Source organism: Danio rerio, chromosome 17, assembly GCF_052040795.2.
Source record: "Danio rerio strain M-AB ecotype USA chromosome 17, GRCz13ab, whole genome shotgun sequence".
Classification (NCBI taxonomy): Eukaryota; Metazoa; Chordata; class Actinopteri; order Cypriniformes; family Danionidae; genus Danio; species Danio rerio.
The window spans coordinates 53,506,098-53,532,534 of record NC_141037.1 but is presented as its reverse complement, the minus strand read 5'-3'; the positions used below and the strand labels follow the sequence as shown (position 1 = coordinate 53,532,534).

The 26,437-nt window shown below is 35.9% G+C and overlaps 1 protein-coding gene and 1 long non-coding RNA gene across 3 annotated transcripts in view; both read left to right on the top strand.

The window, feature by feature from the left end:
• alk (ALK receptor tyrosine kinase) overlaps positions 1-26,437 on the top strand; it is an 859,538-nt gene that overhangs the window by 218,243 nt on the left and 614,858 nt on the right.
• LOC147833192 (uncharacterized) lies at positions 10,817-17,408 on the top strand. The gene is made up of 3 exons (XR_015513832.1): positions 10,817-13,299; positions 13,656-14,624; positions 17,265-17,408. It is a non-coding gene; the product is annotated as an uncharacterized LOC147833192 (long non-coding RNA).

Below are 26,437 nucleotides of genomic sequence, written 5' to 3'. Positions count from 1 at the left end.
ACTAAAGTGTTTCAAAACACCCAGGTCATGTGACTAAAATGTTTCGAAATATCCAGGTCACATGACTAAAGTGTTTCGAAACACCCAGGACAAGTGACTAAAGTGTTTCAAAACACCCAGGTCATGTGACTACAGTGTTTTAAATCACCCAGGTCATGTAACTAAAATGTTTCGAAACACCCAGGTCATGTGACTAAAATGTTTCAAAACACCCAGGTCATATGACTAAAGTGTTTCGAAACACCCAGGTCATGTGACTTAAGTGTTTCAAAACACCCAGGTCATGTGACTAAAATGTTTCGAAATACCCAGGTCACATGACTAAAGTGTTTCGAAACACCCAGGACAAGTGACTAAAGTGTTTCAAAACACCCAGGTCATGTGACTACAGTGTTTTAAATCACCCAGGTCATGTAACTAAAATGTTTCGAAACACCCAGGTCATGTGACTAAAATGTTTCAAAACACCCAGGTCATATGACTAAAGTGTTTCGAAACACCCAGGTCATGTGACTTAAGTGTTTCAAAACACCCAGGTCATGTGACTAAAATGTTTCGAAATACCCAGGTCACATGACTAAAGTGTTTCGAAACACCCAGGTCACGTAACTAAAGGGTTTTAAATCACCCAGGTCATGTGACTAAAGTGTTTCAAAACACCCAGGTCACGTGACTAAAGTGTTTTGAAACACAAGGTCACATGACTAAAGTGACTCAAATCATTGGTCATTTCAGAAGTGTTTTGAGACCTGCCGAATCTGCGTTTGAGTGACAGGGTTGTAAAACACCTTCACCTCATGTAGCCTAGTGGACCATATGTATGCACAGAGTAACTGTGCTGGAAATGGCCAAGTTCGAATCCTGACTAGAACAAATAGTACAAAATTGTGATTTTATGTATTTTACTTTTTTATGACCAAAACTAGATTTTATAAGTATATTCATACACAAAGTGTTCATTCGGACGTCAGACCAATGTTAAAACAAAACATGTTAAAAGAACAGAGCATTTTTAAAACTAACATCTATAACTGCTTCACCCCGGACTCGAAGCGCAACTGTTTTAAAATGCTACGTCGAAGCATGATCTGAAACACCAAGGTCATGTGACTAAAGTGTTTCGAAACATCAAGGTCATTTGACTAAAGTGTTTCAAAACACCCAGTGTTTGAACTGATGTATGTGTAGCGTATAAATAATCTGAATGATCAGCAAACACAAGTTTCAGCTGTGAGTGTCTCATCAGTGGTGATTGGCAACTGGTGTGTGTGAAATGGTATGATGGGATTTGTAGTTCATTAATGTGACGTGTAGTTAACCAGGAGTGAATCGCTAGTAATCGTGACTCCACCTATCTGTTATGAACGTGGCTGTTTTTGACTTCCATTGTAATGACCATTTGTGATTGCAAAGCCATGTTTGTGTGTCTCAAAACTACATGGAATAAAAGAAAAAAAAAAACATACTTTTAGTAGATATATGATATGAGAGACTTGCTTTGTTTACCAAACAAAGTGAATCTCATTGGATTTGCATTTTAAACATTAAATAAAAGTTAAAAAGATATATATATATATATATATATATATATATATATATATATATATATATATATATATATATATATATATATATATATATATTCTTTTTTTTCACACATTAAGGTTTAAGATTTGATAATTCCGCAGAAATCCACAGATTTTTTACCAAAATTCTCAGCAGAAATAGCAAAAAACTTCCACAGATTCCGTCTGGCCCTGCATATAGAGTACAACATGTAGTGAAAAGCTTATATTACTGCTCGCGTACGACTTATTAAATGATGTGTACAAACAGCACCATGACAGTGACTTATGAGGGAGCAAATAGATGTAAATGACCAAATCTCACAGGAGCAAGTTTAATTAAATGCGCGGATGCTCAGTTAAGTCAGTGGCCTTTATTTGGTAGTGGTTTGAGTTATTAGCATGAGTCACCTGCTTGTGCCAAAGAGACAAAACCTTATCTCACGATATATTCATTATGTTATTACGACAATTCACCCTTGATTAATGAAGCATGCTTGTAGTTTGATTCATGAAAGTACAAACGGTTTAAAAGATTAACTGCTGCAAAAGACAACATCAAATATTTGTGTCATAAATGATTGATGAATACTTTTATCCTCTAATGAAATCATTTTTTTGTAGGTCAATTTCTTTTGTGACAAAGCTTTGAAAGTACATAAGCACTCTGTAAACCTCTGAATATTTTATCAAATAATAGTGAAATTTTCCACATTTTCTCATAAATCAAAATGCAAGACTTCAAAGGGGGACCAAAAGCCTGGAGCTGTTCATGCACTCGCAATGACTTTCACCGACACTTGAAAGCAATGCTTATGTGTCATGAATGTAACAAACACAAAACATGACTTATTTATTTATTTATTTTTTTTAATTAACCCTCCAACAAACGTAGAAAAAATGCACACACTCACACAAGTGAAGATTCACAATCACAAGCAGAGTGGTGTTCAATATTGATTAGTGCTGGGCAAAGACTAATTGCAATCAATCACAACAAAATAACTTTGTTTTGACATACTGTAAGATATGTATGTAGCACTTTTTAGCACTGTCGCCTCACAGTAAGAAGCTAACTCGTTTGAGTTCCAGCTGGGCCAGTTGGCATTTCTGTGTGGAGCTTGCATGTTCTCCCTGTGTTGGCATTGGTTTCCTTTAGGTGCTGTGATTTCCTCCACAGTCCAAAGACATGCGCTATAGGTGAGTTGGATGAACTAAATCGGCCATAGTGTGTGTGTGTATGTGTGTGGAATAGTTGGTGGTTCATTCCACTGTGATAATTTCTGAAATAGAGACTAAGCAGAAGGAAATTTATATATATATATATATATATATATATATATATATATCTATATCTATATCTATCTATCTATCTATCTATCTATCTATCTATCTATCTATATATATATATATATATATATATATATATATATATATATATATATATATATATATATATATATATATATATATACATATATATACATGTACAGTTGAAGTCAGAATTATTAGCCCCCCTTGATTTTATTATTATTATTATTTTTTTAATTTCCTAAATAATGTTTAACAGAGCAAGGAAATTTTCACAGTTTGACTGATAATATTCTTTCTTGAGGAGAAAGTCTTATTTATTTTATTTCAGCTAGAATAAAAGCAGTTAAAAATTTTCAAAGCCCATTTTAAGGTTAAATTTATAAACCCCTTTAAGCTGTATTATTATTTTTTCAATAGTCTTCAAAATGAACCATTGTTATACAATTACTTGCCTAATTACCCCATCCTTCCTAGTTTACCTAATTAACCTAGTTAAGCCCTTAAATGTCACTTTAAGCTGTATAGAAGGGTCTTATAAAATACCTAGTAAAATATTATTTACTGTCATCATGGCAAAGATAAAATAATTCAGTTATTAGAAATAAGGGTAACACTTTACAATAAGGTTCATTGGTTAATGCATTTCCTAACATGATCTAATCATAAACAACACATGGACAGCATTTAATAATCATAATTGAACATTTACTAATGCATTATTTAACATTCAAGTCCAATGAACTACTGTATTTTCATTAACTAATGTTAACTAACATGAACAAAAACTGTAGTAAATGTATTAATTGTTTGTTCATGTTAGTAACATTAACTAATGAACCTTATTGTAAAGTGTGACCGAAATGAGTTATTAACTATGATGTTTAGAAATGTGTTGATAAAAGCTTCTTCCCGTAAACATAAATTGGGGAAAAAATAAACAGGGGGCTAATTATTTAGGGGTCTAATATTTCTGACTTTAACTGCATATATATATATATATATATATATATATATATATATATATATATATATATATATATATATATATATATATATATATAAACTAAGTGGGCATATATATATATACATATATATATATATTTTTTGTCTAAATTAATCTCACTATAATCTTGGAATTAATCTAGATTAAAATGGCTCATTTGGATTCTGTCAAAAGTCGTCAGAATATGTGTGCTACCCAAATAAGGACTAAAAGTAAGTATTTAAGAACGTTTTTTTTTTTTTTTTCAAGCCAGGTGGTGCATTAGACCAGGGGCTCATCTCGGGTTACCACAATGAGTCACAAACTGCTTAAGAAATTGTAAGTTAAAAAGTAAAAAAAAGAAAAAGAAAGATGTACTTGTATTTACTGTATATTCAGTTTAACATGAATTTTGAACTGTAGGCCTACATAAGCTCGAAACAGCAAATTTTGATTAGCTTAATCCGACTAAAGTCGTAAATTAAGTAAACAGAAATGGAATTAAGATGTGAAATATGCATATATTAGTGGCATTATTGAAGTAACCACTGCAATCAAACTATTACCGTCATGTAGGACTTTTCGCCATATTTTCCCACAAGATCCACACACACGGCTGTCAGTAAAGGACCACAGACACACATGCACACATTGTGAAATGCAAACTTTTTAAGTTTATGAAATTCCATAACACTCTCACCAGTCCTTACTACGTATTTGGCACGGGGGCATGAATGAAATGTTCATGAGTTAAAGTGAAAATGCCGAACTGCAGATAAAGCCAAAATTACAGGAAACTCTTGCATGAAAGCACTTCACATAAACACTTAATTATACTTGTGTCTGTTAAGGCAAATAACTAGATAACTGAGGTCCATGTAAGCGTAAACAGTAGTGTCTTCGAAGTAAGTGAAAGATCCAGAAGGGCATCCTGCTGATTCGATTCAGAAGGGCACTTTTTTGTCAGACGGCTTATGGTCAGGTATACATCCGCGCTGAAATATTAAGGTGAAAATCATCATAGCTTGTGTAGAATAGACCCAGCTCCCAAAGCAACTTTAAGAATAGATTAACAGCGATATTTTTTTTTTTATCGCCATATAACAGTCTCGCATTACCACAGCACGTTAACGCCAATAACAGCCCACCACTAATAAAAAATGGAGTCTGGTGTTGCTATTTCTTTGTAAAGTCAAGAAAAAAGTCTAACTCTGTGCCACTCCATAACCATAGATGTGTTGAAAAATAATGAGAATATACATATTTACATATATTCGAGACCTGATCGGGAAGTAGCGTCCAATTCCGATGGAGTCTCAAACTGCGTGATCGGATCTGGACATCCCTGCATAATACTACAGTTATAAAGGTTTTGCATTGAAAGTTTACCTGTTCATTCATCAAGAGAAATATATAAATATAAATCGAGCATTCTGTCAGAGTCTGCACACTCTAAATACGGCACGTCTTTTTTGTAGGCAAGCAGATGTTACAGGTCCACATGCTTACATCTTAGCCATGGAATCCAGCTGAGATTCTTCGCACATGTTGTCTGATGGACATTAATCGCTCTCTAATCTCTAATTAAATGAGAGATTAACAGGCAGAATCTGGCCTACTTTCACGATGTTATTGAGGTGTCTGTCTCTCTCTTTCTAAATTACTTACTATAGAACACCTTACAGTACAGACACAGACACACACACACACACACACACACACACACACACACACACACACACACACACACACACACACACACACACACACAAACACACACACAAACACACACACACACAAAAATACAAACGGTTTAATCTTTCCTTAAACTTCAAAATTAGTTTGACTGGTAAAGTTTTACTAATAAACAAAGCAGACCATGCACTCAAAAAAAAATAAAAATAAAAAAAATAAAAGAAAGAAAATAAATAAATATATAATAAAAAAAAAAAAAAGATTTTACTGCTTGCTCAAAATCACAAAATGAGCTGGATCAACACAGTTCTTGATTTTTTTAGACAACTTAATTGTTTGATGTTCAGTACACTTAAGTTTCTAAAAGAAATCACTTAAGTCAATCAAATTGTGTTGGGACAACATGAAGAGACTTTGTGGAACCCTGCATTTTTTTTTTTTTTTTACAGTGCAAACTTAGGAGAATCACTTTATAATGTAGTTTTATTTTTATTTTCATAAGACTCTACGTTTGATAATAAGTTTAATATTTTATATTTACTGCAAAAAACTTCTATTAGTATAATAATAATAATAAAAATAATAATAATAATAATAATAATTATAACAACAACAATAATAATAATAATAATAATAATAATAATAATAATAATTATTATTATTATTATTATTATTATTATCATTATTATTATTATTATTATTATTATTATTATTATTATTATTATTATTATTATTATTATTCTTATTATTAATATTATCATTATTATTATTTTACATCACATTTATTTTATATAATTGTATAAGATAGGGTGTACTTAAATGGATCATTCACTCAACAATGAATATTTCGTCATGAATGACTCACCCTTGTTTCAAACCTATTTGAGTATCTTCTTCTGCCCTTTGTTCTTTTGTAGTTGATGTCAATGGTTACAGGTTTCCAACATTCTGCAAAACATTTCATTTTATGTTCAACAGAGGAAAAACATATTATATTTGACTGGAAGAAGTCAAGAGTGAATTAATGACGATTTCTGGGTGAACTATCCCAGACCAAATAGAAAACGCAACACGAGAGTCTAAAAATTATAAGGAACTACTTTCATTTACCATTCATTCACATCTGCAGCTGACAGTCAGAACACCAGAAACTGTTGCCAGTTCACAAACATCACTTTAGAGCTAGTATTTGAATTATTTTCTAGCGTAATGTCTAACGTGAAGACAAAACAGGTGATTTTGCTGACAATTTAAGATTTTAAGTCTGAACGGCATGAAATGTCATCAGTCTACAAAGATTTCCCAGTAGTTCTCTGTTGCAATCAGGACATCACAATAATTAACACCGATAAAAAATTTCTTTATGTTGAGCGCAATCTCACAGCAATTCCTATTTTTTTTTTATGTGGTGGCTAATTCGTATGATTTTGTATGATCTAATTCATACAATTTAGTACGATTCGCTCATCACCCAATGACGGTTGGATATATATATATATATATATATATATATATATATATATATATATATATATATATATATATATATATATATATATATATATGAGGTTGGGTGCCACACCTCCTTTTTTAAATCGTACATTTCGTACGACTAAACTTCATACGAATTAGCCACTGAACTGACAAAACGTAAAATACTTACGTTTCCTCGTGAGATCAGGCTGGATATGGCTGTACATTGTCACTGGTAGTCACTTGGCCTATATATATATATATATATATATATATATATATATATATATATATATATATATATATAGTTGAATTCAGAGTTATTATCCCCCCTGATTAATTCCCCCTGTTAATTTTTCCCTAATATCTGTTAAACAGAGAGCGGACTTTTTCAACAAATTTCTAAACATAATAGTTTTAATAACTCATTTCTAATAACTGATTTAATATTATAATATTTTATAATATTTTACTAGATATTTTCAAGACACTCTATACAGCTTAAAGTGACATTCAAAGGCTTAACTAGGTAAATTAGGCAGATTAGAGAAATTAGGCAAGTTATGGTATAACGATGACTTGTTCTGTAGACTATCGAAAAAAAAAATTGCTTAAGGGGGCAAATAATTTTGACTTTAAAATGTTTTTTTTTTTTTTTTTTTTATAAATGCTTTTATTATAGCCGAATGAAGAAGAAAAAAATATTTTTTCACAGACATCCTGTGAAAATTTTCTCGCTCTGTTAAACATCATTTGAGAAATATTTAAAAACTAAAAATAATTTTTGCCTATAGCATCAAAATGTATCATCTACTTTCATTTATGCTGTGCCAGTGTTAAACCAGAGAATATCAAGGGATCGTTTGGCTATGTGTGCTACTAAGCTCCCTCCTGGTTCTATTTTTGGATAATCGCACAGTTAGTTATTGGGTCAGAGACCGGGATGTGAAAGTTATGGATAGAGATCCAATCCCCAAACTGACCCTTTATCAACAGCCAGCAGGTGCTACAGCTTTTGGCCTTCAAGTTTCTGACTAAATGATCTCCCTAGATAGTTTCAGTCTGCCGCTGACTACCCGGACATGGTTCAATGTGCCCTAGTGCTGATAGAGATTAGCACATCCCTTCCTCTTACTCCGTCTTTTTTTGTCCTCTTTCACTCTTTCTCTCTCCTGGTAGAGTAAATGGTTGGATTATTGAAGGTGAAGCAGTACAGGGCTTACTGTGACTGGACTGCATGCTTTTTAAGTGGACCAAATTGCATTGTACGAAAATCCGTAATTGGCCACACCAGGCAAGTCGAGTTGAAGACTGTTTGTCAATCCATCCCTGATTTCTAATGCAATCCATAGCTGGGCCCTGAGGGCAAGATCGTTGTTAGAAAAGAGCCAACTAGTAGCTTTTTCCTAGGAGATGAAAAGTTGCGGAGTGTGCAAGGTTGTCTATAATAACAGGCTACTTCGGCTGAAGATTTTTGTCTTTGCTTAATCGTCATTACGAGTATTAAGTCATTAGTATCCCATTATGTTATTATGAACTGTGGAACATAAAAGGAGATGGACCCAGTCTTTTGAATACAAAAGGAAAGGTGTTGAATTATGTTCATGCTAGAACAGCGTTCTAAATTATTCCCTTTTTTTCTCATTTTCCTTCATTCACACCTTGTCATCATTACTGTAATTTTCAGATAAGTATGTGATATTCTGCTCAGAGCTGGACTCAGAATTACACATTTCTGTGGCAACACTATCAACACCTAATCATGATGTCTAAATGAATCCACAGTGTGATAGTAGCTGTCACATGAGAGAAGTCTTCAATGTTCCCTCCTTTTTTTTTCTTGGCAAACAACTTTTTTACAAAAGAAAAGTTTCATATTTTATTTTTTACTTTTTTTTTTTAACCGTAAAGTGTCAAGTCTAGCAGTTTTACCAGGAAATAATGTTTAAATAATTATTTATAACAGATCTCTTGCATAACATACCTTACAAGACTTAAACCTAAACTATTAATTAAAAGAAAAAGCTCAATAAATTGAGACTTGTTACCTTATTGTGCCTGTTATTTCCGAAATTAGGGAAGTAACTCTTCTTTAAAACATGTTTTGGTATTGGTTTTGTCTTTTGTATCCCCACAGTGACTGATTTGGAGCATACCATTCTCTCTCTATGGTGCCTGTCAGATGCAATTCCTGGTTTTAACTTTAAGGATCTTATGCTGCCCTCCCCCAATACAGTATTGCAAGTAGAATTAATGAAATACCCTGCCATCCCATTATTTGAATGGACTTTGTTTTTCGGGTGAGCATGTGCAATTCATGCATGGATACGTTAAAGGGTTTAGTGGTATATTGAGGTGTTTTGACCTTGAACTGCAGTGCGCACACTCCATTGCACACTCCATACTCCACATATGGATGGGTTTCACAGCGCAGTGCTTTCTGTGTCCAGTGTGAAAGCTACTTCACACCACAGTGACTACGGCTTGAGGAAGAGGAGTGAAACCAGTTGTGTAATGTAGCCTTTTTTGTGTGACATTATTTTGGAGTGTTTTTTTTTCACTCGACTGGCTAAAATTCAGTGCATCTCTACCTATGATAACTTCAATTATAGATTACCAATAGCTGTTTGTATCTGTCCCTAATGGAGCGTTTGATTTCTCTGTGTGCAGTTTAGATGAATCATTGGTTTTAAAACTCTTTTTTTTTATTCACATTGATGCACTGAAAACAAAGTATATACTCTAAGTTGTAAATGCTTTTTACTAATTGGAACTAGGCATGGGCTGATAACCATTTTCAAGGTATACCGTGGTTTGGAAAAGTCAAGGTTTTCAGAACCATCAAAATGTTCTGCAAAACCGTTCTTAATGTATGTGTAATTTTTTTTTTTAATTTATTTATTTTTTTATGTATCTAATGTATCTTCAGCAGCAAATATATCTAAAGATGACATTTTAAATTGTTTAAAAAAAATCTGTTTTTGAAAGTCAGCAGAAGTGAATAATTCATTTAGCCTGACATGTTTACTCTTTCAAAATATATTAAATGTTTCTAAAAATAAAATATGTTGTGTTAAAAAAGAAAAATGTTTTATATTTAACCCAAACATTTGAAAAAAGAATAAATTTTAGAGTAGTAATCACAATAACGTGGTACCGTGAAGCTGTGATATTTTTATCATAAGAAAATCACTCCTTGAAGTTAGACGGTGCTACACAACTTTAAGCTTCTGACATCCGCTTGTAACACAGAAGAAGTAGACATAAAGTTGACTTTCTTGTTGTTAAAGTTACTGGCGATTTGAACAAGCATGGATGGTTTAAGTAGCAGCTCCAGCTCTAGCGATGAAGAAATGATTATTGTTTACTAGTGCAATAAGCAGCTCCACGTTCATATCGCCTCTGGGTATCTTCTTCAATGTGCGGTCGCATTAACAGCTTTGCGCTTGAGCGGCTCCAACTGTTGTTTAGTGTAACTTCAACAGCTCCTTGCACGGGAACAAAAGTGGCAGTCTGATTGGTGGAGAAGTCTTTGACATGGTGCCTCAAAAAAAAAAAAAAAAGAATAAATAAAAAATAAATAAATAAAAATGACGCTTTTACACCTGCCGGTTTGCACGTTGGTGTACACAATCATATTGGCCAAGCAACTTGTGTCCATCTGCCGCAAAAAAAAAAAATAAAAAATAAAAACAATAATAATAATAAAATAAATAAACAATAATCATTCACAACAAAATGCAATGTCTGCAGAAGCTGTTTTTAGAGGAGACAAGCAGACATTATGACTGTACTTGGCACCCTGGTGTGGTGTGAACCCGGGTGTGGACCAAAAGTGCTAGTATATAAGCACGTTTAAATTGATGCAGTTCATTTTCTTGCTTCCTTCACTTGCGAACCATAGATTCATTAATGTTGAATTATCTCACAGCTACTCTATTCCTATATAAAACCGCGTAACTGATAGCTAGACCTACACAGAATCTGTGTGCGCAGATTTCCACAGATTTTTAGCCCATCATTAATTAAGATTATTTTCTCGAGTAAATGTGTGTAAATCTATATTTATTCATTTATTTTAATTAACTACAGTAATATTATTGACTAATGTGAAAACGTTCATCTGATTTATGTAGTGCAGATTGTACAGTAATATTTTCTGTCTTTTAGTAGACATATTATATGAGAGACTTGCTTTGTTTACCAAATAATTTGAATCTAATTGGATTTGCATTTTAAACATTAAATAAAAGTTCATTTTATTTAATTAATTTATTTTTTTTACTTCACATATTAAGGTTTTAGTTATGAAACTTCCAAAATAATTCCGCAGAAATCTGCAGATTTTCATCAAAATTCTTCACAGAAATAGCAAAAAACATTCGCAGATTCCGTCTGGCCCTACTGATAGTCTGTTGTTTGAATTTTGCCCCGTAAGCATGTCTCTTTACTGGTGCAATTTTTGAATCTAATTAGACAAACAAATGTTGTTTTGATTGGTTTATCGCTGCCAGCGTACAGAGTGTACGTATTACGTCCCTGTGTTGGCAGGAAATACTCTGACAGTCAATCAAGCAGAGCGCGTATCAAAGTTGCACAACAATATTTTTACAGAACTAAGACGCACCGGATTATCAGTCGCACAGCAGATTTTTGACAAAATTTAAGACTCTTATGTGCGCCTTAAAGTACGGAAAATAGTGGAAACCAAACTACTGTGCATATAGTTTATTTATATAGTGATACTTCTAGTTCACTAGCAAGTGTAATATAGAATTTTAGTCGTTTTTGATCCATGTGAACAGTATAAATTAGATTTTTTTTGTTTGTTTGCGAACTTTTCAAAACCCAAATCAATTAGTAATACTTGATTGTCACAAAATTGTACCATAATTAAAGATCAAAGTTATTTATTGGTGTGAAATGACTTAAGTGGTTCATAAGATTAAGTGAAGTTAAAAATCGGTACCAAAATATAAGGCGAGATGCAAAAATTTGCAGATCATTTGAGGACAAAAGGACAACAAGGTGCTAATTACCCTAATGTTTTCTAAATTAATTAAGGGCTAGTTAGTTGCTGACTAATTGCATGCCATTAAGCGCAAAACACTTAAGATGGAGAAAGCTACCTCGATGCAGATATAATTGGAGATGTGAGTCTATCTGCCATTATTTCTAATTAGCATCTCCTTGGAAACAGATTTTCACTGTTAAATTTGATCTCAGTCTAATTATGTTTACAAAGAGCGTTGGACGGTGTCCTTTCAGACCGCTTGAAATACAATCTACTTATCTACTCTGTCTAAATATTAAAGGTGAAGTGTATAATTTCACTGATGTCCAAATAACGTCCCCTCTTTCATAGATAATTACAAGTAAGTCATTAGTAGAACATGCAAAAACTATGGGACAGCCTGATACGATATTAGCTCTGCCAGTGATGGGCTGTATGTCTGAAAAAGGGACCAGTTCACTTAAAGGAACAGTTGACCTATGAAATTGAAATTTCCCCAAACACTTCATAAAAGCCATCCTTGGTGTGAAGGACTTTTTTTGTCAGATGAACACAGCCAAGATTAGTTTTTACTGGTTTATATGTTTGTTTGTTTTCCTTTTTTTAAAATTATTTATTTGTTATGCTGTTTAATGATGTTGGTGTTCCAAAAGCACATTACATTGGCAAATAACCCACATTCTTCAAGGTTACCGCATGCGTTATAAAGGAGATCAATGTGTTTTCGTGACAAAAATATTTCAGATTTTTATATTATAAACTCCAATTACGGGGTGGCATTGTGGCTCACTGGTTAGCGCTGTCATCTTACAGCAAGAAGGTCGCTGGTTTGAGTCCTCGCTGGGCTAGTTGGCATTTCTCTGTGGAGTTTGTATGTTCTCCCCATGTTCGTATGGGTTTCCTCAGGGTGCTCCTGTTTCCCTACAGTCCAAATAAATGCACTATAGGTGATAGTGGTGGTCGTAGTGTATGAGTGTGTGTGTGGATTAAGCAGCAACCTCCCGCTCTTGCTCGTGAAGCAAATACGGAAGTAACTAAAACTGCAATTCATTAAAATTCTGCTAGTCCTGGCTCCATAAGGAGCTAATTTCTATTGACCTCACTGTTGGAATGGCCAAATTTGCAGAAGAAAAAAAAAGGTGTTTACAGGTTGGAACAAAAAACTGTTTTGGTTCATAGAGCTAATTTTACCCTCATGACAACTGTGAGGGGGTGAATTTTTTTTAGAACTCATCCTTTATATTAGGTTATATTATGTTTGCAAAGGCGAGGCAGTGGCGCAGGTAGTGCTGTCGCCTCACAACAAGAAGGTTGCTGGGTCGAACCTCGGCTCAGTTGGCGTTTGCATGTTCTCCCTGCCTTTGTGTGGATTTCCTCCGGGTGCTTCGGTTTCCCCCACAGTCCAAAGACATGCGGTACAGGTGAATTGGGTAGGCTAAATTGTCCGTAGTGTATGAGTGTGGGTGTGGATGATTCCCAGAGATTGGTTGCAGCTGGAAGGACCCGCTGCGTAAAAAACTTGCTGGATAAGTTGGCGGTTCATTACGCTGTGGCGACCACGGATTAATAAAGAGACTAAGCCGACAAGAAAATGAATGAATGAATGAATAAGTTTGCAAATTTAAGGGCGTGGCCACTTGAGTGACAGCTAGATCATGCTGGTCGCTGCCACGTCACCTCCGGCTGATTAGCCGCTGAACTCTGCATATTCATTGTATTTTTGTTTTATTTTATGTGGCTTTACACAGTCAGTTGCTTTTTGGCCATTCATGTGGCCTCCATTTCACCATCTGTATAAATGTATTTGTTTAATTTAAGATAATTTATCATTTAAATTTTTCCCTAGACCTGTAATGCACTCCAAAATCTAACAAACTGATTAGCTGTAGGCGCTAGTACAGTAATCTGAAGTGTTGTCATTCAGTGCTATGCCTGTATTTCGTAAATAGCCTTGCATTGACTAACAAAGACTATATTTGAAGTGTTTGAAAGTAATTCACACTTTCCTCCTGTAGAAAAAAAACGTCATAATGGTAGCTCAATGTATTACAACAGTGTTTTAAATGTCTAAACACTTTATTGATACAGTGTACAACCAAGCACATGTGGTTAGAATACAAACAAGTCGCAGATGATGTATTAAGCGTTTTTTTCATAAGAAAGCCCGTCTAAGCAAAATGCCAGCAGGCGTCTGTAGCTTTGCCCACGCTTCACCTCTTTGCCCTTGTTTGGTATCTCCCGGTTGGTGCTATGATGTGCTAACATAATGGCGATGGTTGGCCACACCTACTGCTTCTTTTGGGTTCTTCAGAAACCTATGGGTGATGTCACAGATACTACTTCCATATCTTTTACAGTCTATGATGTGGATGCGAGAGTGTGTATGGGTGTTTTCCAATGCTGTGTTGCAGCTGGAAGGGCATACACTGATTAAAACATATGCTAGTCAATACTTAGCAGTTCATTCTGCTTTGGTAAGGCACTAATCATCAACATTATACAGTATGGACATGCCAGGACGTGTCCGCGGCATCTTCATTCATTAATTTTCTTGTCGGCTTAGTCCCTTTATTAATCTGGGGTCACCACAGCGGAATGAACCGCCAACTTATCCAGCAAGTTTTTATGCAGCGGATGCCTTTCCAGCCGCAGCCCATCTCTGGGAAACATCCACACACTCATACACTACGGACAATTTAGCCTACCCACATCACAGGTACTGCATGTCTTTGGACTGTGGGGGAAACCGGAGCAACTGGGGGAAACCCACGCGAACGCAGGGAGAACATGCAAACTTCACACAGAAACGCCAAATGAGCCGAGGAACGAACCAACGACCCAGCGACCTTCTTGCTGTGAGGCAAACGTGCTACCCACTGTGCCACTGCATCACCCTCCGCGGTGTCTTAAAAAGTATTAAAAGTTGATGAAGCATTTATAAGAAAATGAAGGGCCTTAAGAGGAATTTTAGTGTTTTAATTGTGTTTTTTACGAGATCTTATTATTTTTTTAGCATTGTCCAAAAGTGACTCCACAAAAGCATAAATATATTACATTTTTCCATTAATATTAACAATGGCGCACTCGATCTACGCAATTGGTTCGGGTCGGGCGCGTCTGGCTAAGCTTCTCCATCAGAGTGATATCACGTAATTTGCGACAAACGCGGAAAGGTAATGTGACGCTCTCCACATGTAGCAAAACCATAGAGCGAAACAGACGGCAAATTTGGAAAATATAAGATTGCTTACTCCTGGTTGGATAAAGATGAGCCTGTCGCTGAAAACAACCACGTAATTAATTCTTTCAAGCTTTGTTTCTTCCGAGCTTATCTGATTTCTGCTGCATGGTTGTGCCCCATTGATTTATTAGCAACTGTTTATTAAGTCAAATGTTACTGATTAGAACTTGAAGTGGCGATGAGGTCTTAACATTTTCTGGTCCTAAAGGGTATTGAAATTACCTTTAGGATTCCTGCATATACCCTGATACTTTGAAATAATTAATATACACCAGTATTGGCTTAAGGATGATTAATTCATAGGGTAATGTTCATGTTTGGGTGAGCTACTGCTTTAACTGAGCAAATGGGTTTTGGAAACCTGTTTTTATTGTCAATATATTTATTTTGTCGTCCTGTTTGGTAACAACAGTGGCACGGCACACTTCCCCTTCAAAGAAAGGGCAGAAAAACATTATTTAAATAGTAAGGGACTAAGGGCCTGTAAGTGACATTTTGAAAGTTCTTCAGGGAAAGAAAATGGACACAGTAGGTCGCTTTGCACGATTTGTGCCCAGCCAAAATGTTGACAGTCGACCAAACTCACAGTGATTTTTTTTATTGTCTCAATGAAAAGGTTATTGATTCTTTGCTACTTCTTTATACTCTGGGGATTTTCTAAGCAGCTCTCTTGCTGTGGTGTGCTGGACAACATAATGAATACAGACAGACTGCTTCTTATCTTTCGAAAGATTAAATACGTACATGTGGAGCAAACACCATCATCGATATGTTGACAGATATGACATTATCTCTATAAGATACTGGTGGTTTTAGAGGACACCGATAACTAGGCTACCATCTGGCTGACATCCAGACAACTTCAAAAGCATCTTCTGGCTCCCAGCTCAATTATTTACCCGCTATGCTATGTCGTTCTGTTTTTATTTCACATTTTGTCTCATTGGTTTCTGTTTTGTTTATTTTCAGGGGGCTTTTATGTTTGTATGTGGTTCATACACACACAGAAAAGCCTGTCATTTTGAATTCAGCGTCATGTCATTCAAACAAATTGACAATAATATGAACATATGTTCTGTGACACCATGACTCAGCTATATTCCAGTCATTGCATCCATTCAGTAGCTCTACTTGCAATACAATACAATGTTTTATTTGCTCATGATATTGACAGCTCTGCTTATTTACTTTATTTTTCGTTTACTCATGCAATCAAAAAATTCTCAATAGAAAGCTGAATCCAAACCATTAGTCTCTCACTCATTCAGTTTGCCTTGATGTTTAGTCTGGTTATATCAATCTTTTTTTTTTTAATGCAGTTTTTAAATTACAGTATTCTGCAATTCCAAATTTAGGGGCAAGCTTTGTTAATACGAAGGGAACCGGCTCCTCAGAATATACACACACACACACACACACACATATATATATATATATATATATATATATATATATATATATATATATGTATATATATGTACACATGTATATATATATATATATATATATATATATGTATATATATATATACATGTGTATATATACATATACATATGTGTGTGTGTGTGTATATATATATATATATATATATATATATATATATATATATATATATATATATATATATATATTGTGTTCCAAGGGGTTTGTTACTCAACATCTTCCAACAATATTTTCCAATTAGAGTTTTAAGAGTTTATCTACAGCAACTATAATGCAATAAAGTTCAACAGCGGGGTGACGCAGTGGTGCAGTAGGTAGTGCTTTTGCCTCACAGTAAGAAGATTACTGTTGGCGTTTTTGTGTTTTGTTTGCATGTTCTCCCTGCATTCGCGTGGGTTTCCTCCCTTGTGCTCCGGTTTCCCCCCACAGTCCAAAGACATGCGGTACAGGTTAAGTGGGTAGGCTAAAATCGTTTGTAGTGTATGAATGTGATTGAGTGTGTATGGATGTTTCCCAGAGATGGGTTGCAGCTGGAAGGGCATCCGCTGTGTAAAACACGTACTGGATAAGCTGAAAAAGAAATTGAATGAATGAATGAAGTTCGACAGCGGTAAAATCTACATTACAGCTGAGGTAACATTAAAAAAACTGAGAGGGCTGTAGTTTGAAAGTTCTATAGTTAAGAAAAAAAAAAACTTTGGACTTTGGGTGTCTGTTACGTAGGTCTTTGTTATTTAATTAATCTATTTATTTATTGCTGGTTTGTGCTTGTTGCGATCGAGTTCTACGAGGAGTGTTTCTACCTGGCTCATCCAGGATTGGATAACGCCCGTGATGTCACTGGGGATTCCCGGCATATAAGGCTGACAGCAATGGCGTCTCTTCTCTCTTTCTATCTTGCAGTCTCTCGCCCTCCCTCAGCTCGGTGGTGGCTTACGCTCATGCGGTCAGGCTGGCGGTGCTCCGCAAGCCAGGCGATCATCTAGATGCCGCTCTATTTAGTGTTTTGTTCCTGTTAATCTTTTGATTTTTAGTTTGTAACGTGTCAACTAGTTTGTTTATTTTGATACTTTGTTTTGTAGCAGGTAGGGGTTTATTTTTCATAGTCACGTTTTGTTATTTATTTAGTTTACTGAAGGTAAGCAGTGGCCCGGAAGACTCACCTATTTTTATTCCTTTCACAGGAGTTTAGGTAAGATCTGTCCATATAAAGTAGTATAGTCAGAGACCTGTTTACCTTAGCTGCCCTACCTGTCGACTTGATTTTTGTTAATATTTTGTCTCTTTAGAAAACTTATGATTTATGGAAAATTAAATGTTTTGACGGAACGTCAATTTAACAATTCAAACGTCTGTGTCTTTCATATGTTCGGCTCAAACTTTGAATGTTGTTGTTATTCGAGCCAGTTTTGAGTTTGGGCCATAACAGTGTCCCAGGATTGAAACAATTGGTCCCAGTTAACATATCTGACATAGTGTAGGAGACAACACAAATCAAAAGTCCCTGGAAATCAATTTCAATTACGGCTGCTGATGGAAAAGTGAATTTGTGGAAGTGTTTTGAAGGCCTTCAACAAAGTTTTAGCGAATAAATATTTAGCAGTCTTCTCAAACTCTAATAAGTTTTACAGTTGATATGTAGTTAAACCTTACAGTCTAAAAGGTGATTATCATAATAAAGTGTTACATTTATACACTACCAGTCAGAAGTTTTTAAGTTTTAAAGTTTTTAAGTTTTAAGAAGTTTTAAAAGAGGTATTTCTGCTCATCAAGGCTGCATGTATTTGATAAAAATATTAATTAATAAAATATATAAATAATTTGGGCGTCACGGTGGCGCATGGGGTAGCATGATCGCCTCACAGCAAGAAGGTCGCAGGTTCAAGCCTTAGCTGGGTCAGTTGGCATTTCTGTGTGGAGTTTGTATGTTCTCCCAGTGTTCATGTGGCTTTCCTCCGAGTGCTCCAGTTTCCCCCAGAGTCCAAAGACATGCAGTACAGGTGAATTGAATAAACTAAATTGGCCATAGTGTATGAGTATAAATGCAAGAGTGTATGGATGTTTCCCAGAGCTGGGTTGCGGCTGGAAGGGCATGCACTGCGTAAAACATATGCTGGATAAGCTCTCCGGCAGCTAGCTCTCTGCAACTCTCAAATGGTCTCCAACTGAAGCTAAGCAGGGCTGCGCCTGGTCAGTACCTGGATGGGAGACCACATGAGAAAGCTAGGCTGCTGCCGGAAGTGGTGTCAGTGAGGCCAGCAGGGGGCGCCTAACTTGCGGTCTGTGTGGGTCCTAATGCCCCAGTATAGTGATAGGGACTCTATACTGCTCGGTGAGTGCCGTCTTTCGGATGAGACATTAAACCGAGATCCTGATTCTCAGTGGTCGTTAAAAATCCTCTTCGAAAAAGAGTAGCGGTTTCACCCCATCTGCCCACTGGCCTCTGTCCATCTTGGCCCCCTAAACCCCCCCCCATTATCATAATTGGCTTCATCACTCTGTCTCCTCTCCACCAATCAGCTGGTGTGTGGTGTGCGGTCTGGCACAAAATGACTGCCGTCGTGTCATCCAGGTGGATGCTGCACACTGGTGGTGGATGAGGAGATTCCCCCCTATGTGTAAAGCGCTTTGAGTGCCCAGAAAAGCACTATATAAATGCAAGGAATGAATTATAAATTATTATTATAAGTTGGCGGCTCATTCTACTGTGGTGACCCCTGATTAATAAAGTGGCTAAGCCGAAATAAACTGAATAAATGCATAAATAATAAAGTTAATAAAATCAATTAAACACAGTAAAAGCTGTTAAGTTGGGAAATATTATTACAATTAAATACCAAACTATTATTTGTAGAAATATATTGAAAAAATAAAAAATAAACTTCTGCATTACAGCATAGCATAAATGGACTATTGTCTTTGAAATGCTCTCTGTTCCATACATACCGCCTTCTTCCACAGAACATTGCTAGGCCTGTCACATCTCTTGTATGCATCAGTAGGGCTGTAATTTACATCCCTACTGTATGCCGACCTTGCCTGACTAAAACCCTTACACCTCAAAGCCGCGTGGCATATCCTCCTGCCTCATTGCCCTGCGCAATAAATTATTTAAGGACTTCACTGTCCTGTACAAATCTCACCATTAAGCACCGCGCTGTCAGTCAAAACCATATCATTATCCACACGCTGGAATCATGGACTCCACAGTTCATTGCATCACATTAGTGTAATCACCCCGCTCGCAGTCAGCAGCCAACTCTATTGTCCAAGCTAAAAAAAAAATCATATCTTAATGTTACGCTGCACATCAGACAGTGCACTGGGCAAATTGATAATTTAGGCCAAGCTAGCACGGTTTCATTTGCGAAATGGTGTGTTGGTCGGAAGGGAAATTTTTATGCAGGAAGGCACAGCTCGATGGGAATCATGGACAAAATAATGGAAGTTGCAGTTGTATGCTTACATGTAGTTGACCCTTGGTTACTGTTGCAAGCTATGATAGATTTATAGAATGCCTCAATTGGATTTAATGCAGTTGTTCAGTGAGCAACATGGTTTTAGTAAACAACATGCTCATAAAATAGTAATAGTCAATGTGGCTTGGAATGATTGTGAGTTGTTTTTGTAAAAAAAAAAAAAACACACAGATATAGACATGTATACATACATATACATATAAAGAGTTCAGATGCAAGCATTTATGTACCATCTTTCTAAAATGAGCATTTTCAAATTATTTTCTATGCCTTTAAAGTGAAACAACTAAGCACAAGCATTGATGGCTGAGAAAATGCTCATTTTAGAAGAACATTCCAGAACTTTGGATTTATATTTGTCAAACTGCAGTGTCTCTCTGCTTGCTGATGGCTGTATGGGTGGAGTAATACACAAAGGTGAAGGGTGAAGAGGCCTTTGAGTGATGTTACTGGCAAAATATCGCACGGCTATCAGCCAATCAAATTCAAGAACCAGACCGAACTGTTGTATATATATGTACATATTACAGTTGAACTCAGAATTATTAGCCCCCTTCAATTATTAGTTTAACAGAGAGCTGATTTTTTTTTTTTTCAACACATTTCCAATCATAATAGTTTTAATAACTCATTTCTTCAGGTTAACAAAGGCAGGTTAGGGTAATTAGGCAAGTTATTGTAAATTGATGGTTTGTTCTGTAGTCTATCAAAAAAAAAAAAAATGCCTAAAAGGGCTAATCATTTTATTCCTAAAATGTTTATTAAAAAATTGAAAACTTCTTTTATTCTAGGCAAAATAAAACAAACAAGACTTTTTCCAGAAGAAATTGCAGAATTGTTGTAATTTAGCCGTATTGGAGGGTTTTCAAGCATGAACAATCATTTTAAGGTCATGCCACAGCATCTCAATTGGATTCGAGTCAGGACTTGTACTAGGCCACTCCAAAATCTTACTTTGTTTTACTTGTTTATCTAAAATGTATATCTTTAGCCATAGAAGTGGGCATGCTGGTGTCTTTTGCATTATTGCCCTGCTGCAGAACCCAAGTTCGCTTCAGTTCAGCCACTAACAGATGGCCGGACATTCCCTTCAGGATATTTTGGTACACAGAAGAATTAATGATTCCATTTATAACGGCAAGTCTTCCAGGTACTGAAGACGCAAAACAGCCCTACCATCACATAATGCAACTAACAGAAAGTATTTTCTGAAGAGTTTTGTGAATCATCAAGATGTTTTCTGGCAACTTTGAGATGATTCGTTATGTTTTTTTTTTTTTTTTTTTTTTTTTTAAACTGTGCCATGCAAACCATTTTGCCCAGTCTCTTTCTTATGGTTGAGTCATAAACACTCAACAGAGGCCTGCAGATCTTTAAATGTTGTTGTGTGGGTCTTTTGTTACCTCTTAGACAAGCTTTTGCAGTGCAAAATAAAGAAATCAGTAAGGGGCAAACACGTTTTGAAGAAAAAAATATGTGTTGCAGCTTAATGACTGGGGGCATTAAAGCCCTGCTGGGTCAGTTGGCATTTCTGTGTGGAGTTGGCATGTTCTCCCGGTGTTCGCGTGGGTTTCCTCTGGGTGCTCCGGTTTCCCCCACAAGTCCAAAAGCATGTGGTGTAGGAGAATTGGGTGAGCTAAAATTGTCCGTAATGTATGGATGTTTCCCAGTGATGGGTTGCAACTGGAAGGGCATCCGCTGCACAAGACATATGCTGGATAAGTTGGCGCTTCATTCCGCTGTGGCAACCCCAGATTAAAGAAAGTGACTAAGCCGAAAAGTCAATGAATGAATGAATGAGTTTAATGCCTGGGGAACATTTGGGTCCTACAGCCAAATCCATTTCAGAACCATGACCTGCTGTATGCCAAACCAGTGGACAAGGCTAAACAGACAGTGATGCAGAAGCAGGCTTTGATCTTTTTCAGCAGAGATTGTTTTCAGCCACAGTATTATGTAATAAAGTAGCAACCTTCCAAACATGTCAATATTAGCTGCTTTTAGACTAACCAGAATGTTTTAAGTTCTTAAACGTACAGTATGTGTGCATAGTACAATGACCACTTTAAAAGATTAATGGCATCTTCATTTATCGGTTTTTGACTATATTGCATGTCTTTACAGTCACATTAGAGCAATTGAATGCCTTATTTTTGAAGAGAAGTATGCAAAGGGTCAGACAGCAAGGTATACGTGTGTGTCTTTCATCAGCTCACTGCTTTCAGAAGCCCAAGCATTTTACACGAAGTCCAATATACATAAAACAGCAGTCATCTTTTTAAAACTGCTTCTTGTCTGGGCTCCTTTGGAGGTTTGATGTCATAGCGCCAGGCGCCTATCAGAGCACCAACCACTGCTTTGACAGTTCCCAAATGTTGAGCTCTACTAAACGAATCCTTTCTGATCCATAACCCTCTTTCGGTCGAGTTTCACTTTGATCAAGCCATGGGGCTTATGTGGATTCAGCTGCAGGAAAGGCAGGGAGGGGAAAACGGTGGGGTTATTTAGGCCCATTGGTTCACATTACGGCAAACGAGGACGATTTCCAAGCCTAATTCCTTTCAACTCATTTAACCAGGAATGAGAAATTAATAGAACTCACCCGATGCCCACATCTCTGTTCATCTTGCTGATAAAAGCATGAGAGGGTGTTTTTGTGAGACAAGAAGTGAGAGAAAGTGGTTCATACCTGTTTCACACCACTGAGGTTGTTTGATGTAGCTCTCTCTACTTCCCCGTCCTGCTGTGATCTCTATCTTTAATCAGTGTTTGGAGGCGGCGATTGAGACCTACCTCTGAGAAGCACCCTACACCCCTCAAACACTGTGATTTCCACTCCTCTGACAGCATGCTTCTCTCGAAAATAGCTTTATTTTTTTTTTTCTTGCTGCTGATCTAAAGACATGGGGGAAAATCTGACCTGGTATTAACATTCGTCTTTGGTGGTCCAATCACATGTGGTTAACTCTGGCAAATTGCTATTTACACCTACAATGTTTTGGGGCTTTTTGTTATTGCTTTCAAACAACACCTAAAGTTCATCGAAAAATGACTACTCATCCAGAAATGATCTACTCAAGTCTTTTTAAACCTTGATGAGATTCTGTCTTTTAATAAACACAAACAATAATATTTTAAAAGATGCTTAAGACCATTCGTCACATCAGAATTTAAAAGGTTCTATCTGACATTTCTTGTCAAAATTGAGTTATTGACATATTCTTATTAAATGACAACTTGTTTACATTATCTGATGTTTTTTTTATAAGTTGTTTACATTTTAAGACTTTTTAATTTGCAAAAAAACAAAAAAAAAGGTTTTATCTACAAAGTCAAGCTTGGCTCTATAAGGTTCCTTCTGTGAGCCAATCAGCATTTTTAATGCACGCAGGAGGATCAGTTTTCTTTGTCATTTTACCAGACTGCTCCAGACAGCGGGAAACACCAGAAAGACAAAAATCACACAAAATGACTGGGAAACACCATAGACTGTAAAATATATGGACGTAGTATCCGTGACGTCACCCATAGGTTTCTAAAGAGCGCAAAAGAAGCCACAAGTAGGCGTGGCCAACTGTCGCCATTTTGGTCACGCATCATCACACCAACGGCGGGATACCAAACAAGGGCAAAGAGGCGGAGAGTGAGCGGAGCTACAGACACCTGCTGACATTTAGCTTGGACCTGGTTCAGACACACTTTACTTTGGGAGAACGCTTAATACTTTATCACCTGTGACTCGTTTGTGTTCTGACCACTTGTGCTTGGTTGTACACTATATCAATAAAGTGTATAGACTTTGAAAAACACTGCTGTAATACATTGAACCACTAAACATTGTTCTTATGACGTTTTTCAACAGGAGGAAAACTTAAATTACTTCCAAACACTTCAGATATAGTCTGTGTTAGTTAATGTAAGGCTATTGATGAAATCCAGCATAACACTGTATGACAACACTTCAGATGATGGTTCTAGAGCCTACAGCTAATCAATCTGACAGATTCTGGAGTGCATTACGGCTCTAAATATAAATATAAATGATAAATGATCTCAAATAAAACAAATACATGTATAGAGATGGTATATAAGTATATAACTTTACTCACATGGGAAACTGAGGCCACGAGAATGGTTTGTAGTGCATTCAGCATGCCATGCCATCTAATAATTTTAGGAAACAAGTCCAAAAGGCAGTTGACTGTGTAAAGCCACATAAAACAACATAGAAATATGATAAATATGCCGAGTTCAGTGCCTAATCTGCCGGATTCAGCTGAGGTGACGTGACAGTGACCAACGAGACCTAGCTGTCACTCAAGTGACCACGCCCTTAATTATGCAAACCTAATATAACTTAATATAAAGGAAACGGATGAGTTATAAAAAAAATCATCCCACTCACAGTTGTCATGAAGGGTAATATTAGCTGTATTAACCAACATCTTTTTTTTTTGTACCAGGCTGTAAACACCTTTTTTTCTGCTGTAAAGTTGGCCATTCTAACAGTGGGCTCAATTGAAATTTGCTCTATTTTGGAGCCAGGAGCGGCCCCGACTAACAGAATTTCAGATGAATTGCAGTTCAAGTTACTTCCGTATTGGCTTCCTGAGGGAGAGCGGGAGGTTGCCGCTTGGGAAACACCCATACACACTCATTCACACATACACTATGACCAATTTTAGATTACCTAATTCACCTATACCGCATCTCTTTGGACTTGAAAAAAACCCACACCAACACGAGGAGAACATGCAAACTCTACACAGAAATGCCAACTCACATAGCCGAGGCTCAAACCAGCGACCTTGCTATGGGGCGATCGTGCTACCCACAGCGCCACCGCGTCGCCAATATTGAGACAATATTTTAAATTTTACATTTTTGAAAAAGAAATGAATATAAAAAAAATTATATATTAAATTTGAATCATATTTATTTGTTTACGAATAGTCAGTGAAACACTTTCCAGTGTTTATTAAACTCATTTAGTCATCGTCTGTTTCTTTTAAAGTCTTTAAATTTAATATTAAGCCTTGAAGGGCAAATACAATTTGATAAATATAAGTCAATAATACATATAAAACATTAATAAATATTAACATATTAATTAGATAAAATTTACATCTACACTGAAAACAAATATTTAGCACAGCCTTGCATGCTTAATTTGAACAAGAAAAAAAAATCATCCTAAAACATGACATAAATGTTATAGAAAGCTAAAATGTCATTTTCTCAAGCATCAACATATTGTTACAACACACACTTATATATTTTTTGATTATATTTCTTTAAAAGTAATGCTTCAATGAACGATCTGCCAGATAGAACCTTATAATTCCAAATAGAAAATTACTTTTCAGAATGAGAAGGTTCTATCTGCATTTACCGTGGTTTATTTACTCCAATTTGCAAATGTCAGAGAACTTTGATCATTTACATTTAGAGAACCCTTAGGGTCTCTGTCATGTCAATGTATGAAAGAGAACAGTTACACACATGTTGAAGCTCAATTTCTCAAAATCATTTAGAACACAGATAGAACCTTATAATTCTAAGGTGACGCATTGACTTTCAAGTGGTTACAGTGGTTACTTTCAATGGTTACAGGTTTTCAGCATTTTCATAATATCTTATTTCATGTTCAAAAGAAGAAAGATACTCAAACAGGATTGTGATAAGTAAATGCAGTTGTGGGTGAACTATACATTTAAATGTAGACTTGGCATAAAAAAACTTGGCGTCTAGACAACACAGTATTAAATGATAATAGTTGAGCTCTAAAGTTAATTTAATACCATTTTTTGAAATCATTTTTGGATTTTTAGGGTTTATGATGATACTGTATGGCACAGTCTCGTTCTAGGCCACGATATCCCTGTGGTAGGCCTGATAAATAAAGTATTGGTATAAAAAAAAAAAAGTCCTAGTTGAATGTGTTCCTGAAACCAATCAGTTGTTTTTGATCATAGTCAGGATATTTTTGTCAGTCACAGTAGGGATCCTGGCTTGCCTGGTGCTTAAGGCAAAATCAGATTTGAAGCCTGGCCCAGAACACCAAAACATCCAAAAATAACTCATGAATGGCTGATACAGGCCTATACTCTGTTAAATAAGATCCTTCTCAAATTTGAATGTAACTCGGTAACTTATTCATATTTAATTGGTTGCATGTTTTAACTTGTTAGTTAATTGAGAATATTTGTTTCTGATTGGCCAATCATGATG